Raw genomic sequence first — 11,492 nt, 5'->3', positions numbered from 1 at the left:
CCCTAGCTTGCCCCTCTTCCTGAATCGAATCACTCCTTTCCAAGGAGATACCTTCAGGAGAACATAATCACAGACCTAGAACTCGAGCTTGAATCGCCGTCTATCCGCAGAATTCTTCTGGCGGCTCTGAGCGGTCAACAATCTCTGCCTGGCTCGCTGTATCTGCTCTGTGGTCTGAAGCACAATCTCTGTGCTACCCATCACTCATGTCCCCACCTCTCCCCAACAAATGGGAGTCCGACACCTCCTCCCATACAACAACTCAAAAGGTGGCATACCAATGCTCGAATGATGGCTGTTATTGTAGGAGAACTCTGCTAAGGGAAAATACGTGTCCCAACTTCCGCCAAAATCCAACACGCATGCCTGGATCATGTCCTCGAGCGTCTGAATCGTCCGCTCGCTCTGACTGTCAGTCTATGGGTGGTATGCGGTACTAAAATGCAGCCTCGTACCCAACTCCTCATGGAATTTCTTCCAAAATCTGGAAGTGAAACGCACATCTCGATCTGACACAATCGAGATCGGCACCCCATGCCGCGATACCACCTCTGTCACATATACCTCTGCTAGCTTTTCCCCAGAAGAACTCTCACTAATGGCGAGAAAGTGAGCGCTCTTTGTCAAACGGTCTACTATCACCCAAATCGCATCGACAGCCCTCGCCGTTCTCGGCAATTTGGTGATAAAATCCATGGATATCTGCTCCCATTTCCATTCTGGGACTTCCAGTGGTCGCAACTTACCATGCGGTCTCTGATGTTCGGCCTTAACCCTACGACAGGTTAGGCACCTCTCAACAAACCACGCTACATCTCTCTTCATACAAGGCCACCGATACTCCCTTTTAAGATCCAGAAACATCTTAGTGGCCACGGGATGGATCGAGAATCTCGATTTATGTGCCTCCTCCATCAAGATGGTATGCGTCCTTCCAACAAACGGTACCCAAATCCGACCCTGGAAGGTCATAAGCCCTCTGTCATCGGTTGTGAACTCTGATACCTGACCGATAACTTGCTCTCTCTTGCGGTTCTCCGGTCTTACTGCCTCAGCCTGATCCCTTATGATGGTGTCCAACACCGGGGTTATCACCGTCAATCTCATACAAATATCCCGAATCGGGGCGTTCTCTGCCCTACGACTCGGTGCGTCGGCTACCACATTACCCTTGCCCGGGTGGTAAAGGATCTCATAATCATAATCCTTTACTACATCCAACCATCTTCTCTGACGCATGTTTAGGTTTGGCTGAGCCATCAAATACTTCAAACTCTTGTGGTCCGTGTATATCGTACACCAAACCCCATATAGGTAGTGGCGCCAAATCTTGAGGGTGAACACCACAACCCCCAACTCTAGATCGTGGGTGGGATACCTTGCTTCATGAGGCTTCAGCTGCCTCGATGCGTACGTGATCACATGCCCCCTCTGCATCAACACTGCGCCCAACCCAGATATCGATGCGTCACAATACACCACGAAGTCCTCCATTCCCTCTAAAAGAGCCAACACCGGGGCTTCGCACAATCTCTGGCGAAAAGTCTCAAATGAGGCCTGCTGCTCTGGGACCCAGCTGAACACCACACCCTTCCGGGTCAACCTGGTGAGAGGAACAACAATCTTGGAGAAATCCCTGATGAACCTCCGATAATAGCCGGCCAACCCTAGAAATCTCCTAATCTCGAAAGGAGATTTCGGCACCTCCCAACTCAATACCGCCTCGATCTTGGCCGGATCGATCAAAATCCCCTTTTGGTTAACAAGGTGACCAAGGAATTGCACCTCTCATAACCAAAAATTGCACTTAGAGAATTTGGCATAAAGCCTCTCCGATCTCAGCACACTGAGGATTTCTCCCAAATTCTCCTCATGCTGCTCCTTGGATGTCGAATTTACCAAAATGTCGTCAATGAACATAATCACTGATCGATCCATCATCGATCTGCATACCCTGTTCATGAGATCCATGAATGCTGCAGGTGCATTAGTGAGCCCAAATGGCATCACCACGAACTCGTAATGCCCATAACGAGTGTCGAACGCAGTCTTCTGTATATCCTCCTCGCGCACCCTCATCTGATGATATCCAGATCTAAAATCAATCTTGGAAAACCAAGATGCTCCCTGCAGCTGATCGAACAAATCATCGATCCTCGGCAAAGGATAACGGTTCTTGAACGTTAACTTGTTCAGCTCTCGATAATCAATGCACATCCTTATTCTTCACAAAAAGGATCGGTGCTCCCCACGGCGAGCTACTCGGCCGAATAAACCCCTTCCCCAGCAGCTCCTGAAGCTACAAGGATAACTCCTGCATCTCTGGAGGTGCAAGCTGATAGGGTGCCTTGGCAATAGGAGCTGCCTCGGAATCAAATCAATGAGAAACTCAACCTGCCTCTCGGGAGGCACACTCGGTAACTGATAGAGTGGATACGAAAGAAAAACAATTTCACACAAACCAACCTTATCAGAACCCCGCAGTCACCCTATAAACACCAAAATTAAGGACATAAGTCCGTACATCGAAGACGTGTTGAGCCACAATTCTAGATGATAAGTAACTTTAATGTATCTTGTAGGCTCCCTTGTTTATCTCACTACTCAATTTATCCAAGTGTCGCATGGTCAATCCAAATGAAACTATATAGGTCCAGATGAGTTAACATTGTCTAGTCCTTTCATTTTCAGTTTTGTCTAGTCCTTTAATTTGGAATCCTTCGTGCCTATCAGCACATTGAACACATAGTCTAAACAGTTTAGTTTCAATGCATTACATGCATTTCATATTGCCCTTTAGCACTAAACTTCATATCACTTCCCTAAAACACTTACGAAAGAAAATATTTTTTTTGTATTTTTGATTTTATATTTTTTTTTTTTGTATTTTGATTTCTCCCCCTTAATTTGTGCATGGGGAAGAAATGAAATAAAATAAATGCGCAAATTTAATAAATTTGTCTTCAAAAGGAATCATTTTTAGAAGTATCAAGAAGAAAACTAAAACCATAATTCAACAATTGAAGTTGCATCTACATGATCTGAGAATAGCACGCATATGAAGCAACATGTTCAGCCTCAGCTGTGTTTCAATTCTTAAATGAATTTAAGATATTTAATATTCATCATTCCGTTAAATGAGATCCCCATTTGTGATCATTTCCTACTTCCTTTACGCAAATGACACATACTCTCAATGAAGATTTTGAATGTCGTACAGATGAGAGATGTCTCCTATCATGTTCTTGGAACAGCCACTATCAATAAACTGAAGTCTGATGATTAATTGATCTTTGGAACCCAGTCCATTTTGAAGCTGGGTTGACCTTTATCATCTACACAAGGTACTCTCTCCCATGACATATCATGTTTATCAGAAACAGATGATGAAGAAATGTTAGATTCATTAGATGATTTGGGAGTATGAACCTTTGGTACCCATCTATAGTTAGGTTTAACCCATTTCTTGTTTGATCAGATGACTTCCAAGATGACTTCGACCTAAACGATCCTGATCTAACATAACCATATCTTGAATTTGGCGTCTTGTTTGACCTTCGCTTCTTGTCCTTGGGAGTTTGATTGTTGGCCTTCTTAGCATGCCAGTCACCATTGTGTGAACGTGACCTCGGAGGGTTTCTTTTGGAGGATCTCCCTCTTAGCACGTTCTGCCAACCTTGTGCATAGTAAGGAACATATAAACAATGTGGGCAATTTATGGCAATGCGACCGGAAGTCTCACAGTTAAAGAAAGTCTGTTTGTTCATATAAAGTAGATTATGACTTGCTCATTGTCCAACAAAAGTTCGTTTCGAAGAACTTCCACAAGCACAAGCACAAGAGCATTAGATCGACTGCTTAACAGATTTTTGTGGATGGGATTTTTCAAAAGTAGGGATATCAGTACAAGATTTTGAATCATTATTAGCAGAACAATAATCATTTTTGTCTTGCTTGTTCTCATCTTCCACTATGGCCTGCTCTACACTTGATATAGAAGTATCAGAACTATTCACCTCAACACTTCTAGTGGGACCAGATTGTTCAGTCTTAACTGAAGCTGGTACAGGGTGCGGACCAAACTGAGCAGGTGTCTCTACCTCATTGGTTTCAAGGGGCGGGGTATAGTTATCATTGAACGTAGGTGGTACACTGTGATACCATATACCCTTATTCTGATTATCTTTAAAGTTTAATTATTTTTCTATCATGGTTCCAACTTTCTTAATTGACACATCAAATTTTCTAAAATTAAATCCACATTTTCAAACATATTCTTCAATGTGCCAAGCTCGGCAGTTAGGCCGGCAATCTTTAATTAAGCATAATCATAGTGCTTACATTTAGTGTTGTATTCTTCCTTAATCCTTTTTAGGTCTTTAGTTTGGGCCTCTAATTTTTCTTTTAAAGGTTTTTGGGCCTTTCTGAGAGTGTATCCTTCGTATTTAAGGTCCTCAATTTCCCTAATTATTAAATCATGTTGATCACTATAATGTTTAATTTTAGCTTCACAGGACTGAGAGCATGAAGCTTCATTAACCTTGGTGATTGAAGAATTCATTATTCGCCAAAAAGGCTAATTTACCAAAAAAAAATAGAACTGATTGTGAAGCCAAGAAAAATGCCCATTGACTTGAAACCTCGAAAGTCAAACTTGAAAATCAAACATAAAAGTCAAAACTGAAAGTCAAACTTGAAAGCCAAAGTTAAAAGTCAAACGTTAAATCTTGAAAGTCAAAAGTCAAATTTGAAAGTCAAAAGACAAACTTGAAAGTCATAAGTCAAAATTGAAAGTCAAAGATGAAAGTTAAACCATTTGTCAAAAGACAATAACCTTGACCGAAAACATAAGTTTCTAGGCTGAAAACGAAATTTCAAGACAAAAAACGAGAGTATTTGACCAAAAACTAGGGTATTTGACTGAATACGTGGCTTTTTGACCAAATACGAAGCTTTAGGACTAAAAATGAGGTTATTGGATCGAAAACGTGGCTTTTGGACTGAAAACAAGCCAAAATCTTGAAAAATCCGAAATGATAGCCGAGGATGTGAGGGGATAAATATCCGAACCGAGAACAGGCCGAAAGTTGCGAGGCTAAATTCTCGGACCGAGAACCGAAGACTGAAAACTAAGAAGAGAGCCTGACCGAAATCTTGCACCGAAATCGTTGAACCGAGATCCGAACCGAAAACATGCAAACCGAAAACCTGCAAGACCGAAATTGTGTAGACCGAGAACCCTCGCACCCTAACCGAGAACGATGCTGGCCGCCGAGAACCTCTAGGGTTTGACCGAAAACCGAGGAATGCCACCAGGATCTCGCAAATTTTGACCAAAATTACCCAAAACTTGTCAAAAACACGAGATTTTCAAATCTTTAATGCCAAACTCGATCAAAAATCCAAAAATATGAAGACCATGAAGAACAATGGCCAAAATTTTGTCAAAAATAAATTAAAAACACCAAGAAGCTCCAAGAAAAACTCATAAATATATTTTGCAATAACCCGATTGTAAAACCCCAAATCACTACGTATCAATTCGATTCACTATGACGGTGCGGATTCCCAATCTAGTGAATGATGCAACAAATAATATGAATAAGAACAAGATGATTAATCTTCAATGCACACTATTATAGATGAATAGTCGGGTACATAAGATTCTTGATTACACTTGGATTTCTCTTTTTTTTTCTCTGTAAAATCACCTTCTTGGATTATGGAAGCCCCCAAAAACATCCCTCTCATATTACAAGGCTAAAATAACACTATTTATACATAGACCTAATAACGAAAGTCCATCCCAAAACCCAAACAAGACAATATTAAGCCTAACCGAAATCACTTGTGATTTTGGTCCAAACAACACCAAAACATGGTGTTTTCGGTCCTAGACCAAGAACTTTAATAGCTTATGAAAAGCAATTTATAAACCATAATTTATGACCTAACATTATTTATACTTGAGGGATCAGACCTAAAACCCTAATGGGCCAAGACCATTGGCCCATAGGCCCATGAAATGTGACAATCAATCTCAATTTTCCATGCAACATCTTCTGGAACATTCTTCCATGTCATACAACCCATGATCATAGCAACACACATGATGGAGCACCTTATGGCATAGTGGATCATCATGATATACAAGAGGCACATCATGAACACTAATGGCTCAACATCCATCATGGTGGCACAACTGTTGGGTTTTGAGCATTCTAACACTCCTAAGTGTACATGCAACCCTAAATACCTTGGATCTATGTTTTCTCTATTATACATGCAAATATGAATATTCCAAGGTATTACCCTATCTAGCATACAATCCTTGATACTTGGGTAATATAACAACTTAGAATACATACCTTTTAATGAAGCTTGAAGTCTTGAACATTATGAGCTTAGCCCCAATATTGTGGAAGTATAACAACATAAATTTCAAAACAATTTTTCGCATTTTATAAAAACATAATTCACTTATTGTTCATAAAAACATCTTTGTTTGAAACTCAAATTCATAGTATATAACAATCCCAAGATCTCATAACATAAAAATCCCTTGTGTGTACTGATCAGGCTGGCACCTTCCCGCGATCCTCGCTAGTACCTGAAACAAATAACACCAAACACTGTAAGCACAAAGCTTAGTGAGTTCCCCAAAATACCATATATATAACACATATTAGCCACTCGAGGCTATAACTCTTTGGGTCCGTGCACCCAACTCTATGAACCCTCAGGCTCTATCTCTATGAACCTTACGGTTCTAACTCTGTAGCATGCACATCATAAATCACATAGAATAATGCAATGCAACACATAACACATATATATAGCATACAACACTGTATCACATAACTCTATTTACCTACTCAAGGTAAAGTATAGTGAGAAGACTCACCTCGCGTATCTCGGTAACTCGTAAATCCCTGAAATCACTAGTGCTCAATCTCCCGAGCTATAGTCCTCCTATAACACAAATACATCTCTAATTAACACTTTCCCAACTAGGGTTGACTATCCCCATCAAGTCAACACCGATCAACTCTGGTCAATGGTCAACGGTCAACCCAACTCGCCGAGTCCCTACGAGGACCCGATTCCTCTGAATCCCTTCCGACTCACCGAGTCACTCACCCTACTCGGTTACTCAACCCCTGGTTCGAAAACACGGCACAACCCGCTCCAACTCGTCGAGTCTGCCAATGGACTCGATGAGTGCATTCCATGCATAACCCCAAACGACCTTTTGAGGTCAGATCTGTTCCACTAACTCATAGATCCAGTCTTTCCAAGCTTATTTATCACGTAAAGTTAATGTCTTGGCGCTCATATCACACCTATTGACTCATAAATGGTGTTTTAACGTCAAACACAAAGATCCCAAACCAAGACCTCCATACACTAATATAAAGCTTGGACAAAGAGGCGCTCTGGACCTCCAAGGGTTCAAATCCAGAACCTAACTCGCTTAAGGGACCAAGGGAGCACTAGATCTAGTCACAAAAGGGCTCAGTAAGCCGTAAATCAACATGAACATCACCTCAACATAAAATGGTTCGAAAATAGTACCTCAAACGTGATGTTCCGGACCTCAGATCTTCAGGAAGTTAACCCTCTTGCTTCCTCTTGGCTATAGCTTCTTTTCCCTTGCTAGACAACACCTCCAAGGTCAACAATGGCTCCTTCTCTCACTCCAAACACTCAAGCTCACTAGGGTTTCGCTCTGGGGGCTGGTGAGCACAAATGACGGCCATAAGGCCCTTTAAGTAGGCCCCAAACCCGAGAAATTAGGGTTTCATTAAACAGCACGGACTCGCCGAGTCCACCAATGCAAATCGTCGAGTCTGGTCATTAATCCGGGTGAGAAATTGCGTCTCTACTCGGCGAGTCTACGCACCAACTCGCCGAGTTCTTCCACAAAACTCAAAATAAAATGAATAAATATAATACCTGAAATTCCGGATGTTATAGGAAGCCTCAAGTGGAATCACAAATCACCAAAACACCTTGGAAGACTTTAGAGAATATGGATACTTGGCTCACACTTATGAAATTGGTTATTGCCCTCTTTGTTGTATCCACACTAGCCACTAGACCCATTTCATGAACCATAAGACCCTTTATATAGTGTGCGGGATTAGGGTTAAACCCTAATACCCCTTACCTTTCATTTCCTAGGATCCATGGATTAAAGCTCCATGGACTATCCATGAAGACGTAGCCCAACCTAAATGAACTTGGACCACTACACAAAGTTATCTAAGAGTCCATATTTAATTAGTTCCTTTTGATCAATTAATTAATTATAAATTAATTCTTGATCAATACTAATTAAATAATATGATTATATATTAATATATTAGAACTTATAATATATTAATATAAATCATAAATATATTATTCTCAAAAGACTATCCATATAAATTGTGTCGGTGAAGTGCAACCCAAATGGACCATGCCGGGTCGGGTCAAGTACATACCAAATATAATTTTGGACTTAAACATTAATCCAACAACAACATGGTGTAATCCTTGATAAATACAAATTTATAAGCATACTTGAATGATCTTGAGCTCCATAGAGGACTTCATAGCATTCTTGACTTATTAGGGACCAATATGGCCTATCTTGCACCATGATGGTCCAACAAGTGTATAGATGGCGTAACAAGGATCAAGAGTGGTACAAAAACTTCTAGGTTGGAGCAACATCACCATCTTGGTGAAACAAGATGATGCATGGCATAATAAGGCCATGTTTGGCGCAACAAGAACCTACTTGGCGCAACAAGGCTTCATCATGGTGCAAGAGGGACTCTCCATGGAGTCCGACACATATGATTGGCACAAGAAGGAATGCCCTTGGTGCAACAAAATCCTTCTTGGCCCAACCCTTTATCAGATGGTACAACAAGGTCCTCTTGTTGCTCCATATCACTCCCAAGTTCTCCAAACCTCTTCTAGGTGCTCCAAACCCCCTTTTATATTTTCTGTTCCTTTGACACTTGAATCGTTCGTTTGACAAACGATACATTCCCTTCTCAAATGATTTGTTCCTTTATCACATGCTCAATTAACACCAAGGGCTCCATTGAGTTATGTTGGTGATTTGTTGTCATCAATATTATTTAACTGTAATGGGAACACTTTTGTTGACCAAACGTGATCTTGATAAATATTAAACAAGTAAGGAAGGTGTGGAGTACACACTTGTTTAAGTTTGATCAAATTTTCAAAGTACACTGTCATTTAGGGGCGAAGCCCCTAAACGAACGGGGGTCTGGGGGCAGCGCCCCTGGGAGCGGGGTCCAAGGGGCAGAGCCCCTGGCTGGGGTTGAGCTGCTATATAAAAAATGCATCAGAAAATCATATTTTCAGAGAATTAACCATTGTTTGACCCTTATCCAAACTTCCGTTTTATGTCAGTTTTTACAGTTTATGACAGTTTGAAACTATCATATGACAGTTTTCAGACAAAGATCATAAATTCGGTTTTTGGTCTCTTTTTCTGGTAAGGACGAAATCATCATCAAATCATTCTAAATTCTTGTCTCTCTGATTCTTATCCGATTAAAGAATATTGGGAGTACCACCCAAATGCTTTAATCTGAAAAGTGTTTTACACAATTCTCAAAATTCCAAGCCTTACTATACCCCCATTTTTAACAAAGATTAAAGCATTTCTGTGATCATGAAAAATGGTGATTCTATGAAGGAAATGACTAGTAAATTTGAATAACTGAACAAGTTTGAAGGCCAAGATTTTCGTAGATGGCAGAAGAAGATGAAGTTTCTCCTTACCACTCTGAAAGTGGTGTATGTTCTGAGTACACCCATTCCAGTCTTACCAGAATCTGTTGAAGATGAACCTTTGCAGACAACAAGAAGAAGATCAAAGTGGGAAAATGATGATTACATATGTCGTGGTCATATTCTCAATGGTATGTCTGACTCTCTTTTTGATATCTATCAAAATTTCGAATCTTCAAAAGAACTACGGGATTCTCTTGAATCCAAGTATATGGCTGAAGATGCTTCTAGCAAGAAGTTTCTTATCAGTAACTTTATAGGTTACAAGATGATTGACTCCAGGCCTGTTATGGAACAATACCATGAAATGTTAAGGATCCTAGGACAGTTTGTTCAACACAATCTGAAAATGGATGAAGCCATTATTGTGGCTGTGATCATTGACAAACTGCCCCCTTCCTGGAAGGATTTTAAACACAATCTGAAACATAACAAAGAGGAATTGACTTTGACTCAACTTGGAAGCCATTTACGGATTGAAGAGTCCTTAAGGACTCAAGAACTTGATAACAATCCCAAAGGAAAGAACCAAGTTGGTTCCTCTTCTGTGAACATGGTGGATAGAGAAGGATCAAAGAATCAAAAGAAGTCTAATGGAAAAAGGAAGTTTAAAGGAAAGGATGACAAGTCTTCCAACAAGAAGGCTAAAGTGGTGTGTTGGAATTGTAATAAACCGGGTCACTTCAAGAAAGATTGTCGTCTGCGTAAAGTGAACAAGGATGGTGCAGGACCAAGTGGATCCAAGGATCCAGAAAAGCAACAAGGTCAAAATTCTGTTTTCATGCAGAATTTTAACTATATTCAGAATTATATCTCTGTGATTTCTAAAGCATTTTATGTGCAGGATGATAATGTTGCATGGTGGGTTGATTCGGGAGCAACAAGTCATGTTTGCAAAGATCTATATTGGTTCAAGGACTTTCAACTAATTGATGATGAATCTGTTGTGAAAATGGGAAATGTTGCAACTGAACCAATCAAGGGCATTGGATCTGTTTTACTTACTTTTACTTCTGGGAAATGTTTGTGTTTGAACAATGTTTTATATTTTCCAGTGATTCGTAAGAATCTTATGTCTAAAATTGTATTAAATAATTGTGGTTACAAACAAGTGTTAGAAAGTGGTAAGTATATCTTGTCAAGACATGGTTCTTTTATGGGATTTGGCTATATATGTAATGGAATGATTATGCTTAATATTAATTATCCTTCTAGTGATAATTCTGTTTGCATGGTTTCTAGTAGTACTAGCAATAATTTTCATAAATCTAAATTATGGCATGCTAGACTAGGACACATTCATTACAAGAGATTAAAAGACATGTCTAAAATGAGTTTAATTCCTACTTTTGATATGCAAAATAATGAAAAATGTAAAACATGCATGCTAACTAAAATCACTAGACAACCTTTCAAAGATGTTGTTAGGGAAAGCAAGGTGTGGGATCTTATACATAGTGATTTATGTGATTTCCATGCAACACCTTCCCTTGGAAACAAGAAGTATGTTGTTACTTTTATTGATGATGCATCTAGATATTGTTATATCTATTTGCTACATTCTAAGGATGAAGCACTTGATAAATTTAAAATTTATAAACAACAAGTTGAGCTTCATAAAAATGAATTAATAAAAGTATTGCGTACTGATAGAGGTGGTGATTATTATGATCCAC

Source organism: Lactuca sativa, chromosome 4 (assembly GCF_002870075.4).
Source record: "Lactuca sativa cultivar Salinas chromosome 4, Lsat_Salinas_v11, whole genome shotgun sequence".
Taxonomy (NCBI): domain Eukaryota; kingdom Viridiplantae; phylum Streptophyta; class Magnoliopsida; order Asterales; family Asteraceae; genus Lactuca; species Lactuca sativa.
The sequence above is the reverse complement of the archived record's forward strand: the minus strand, read 5'-3'. Positions refer to the sequence as shown.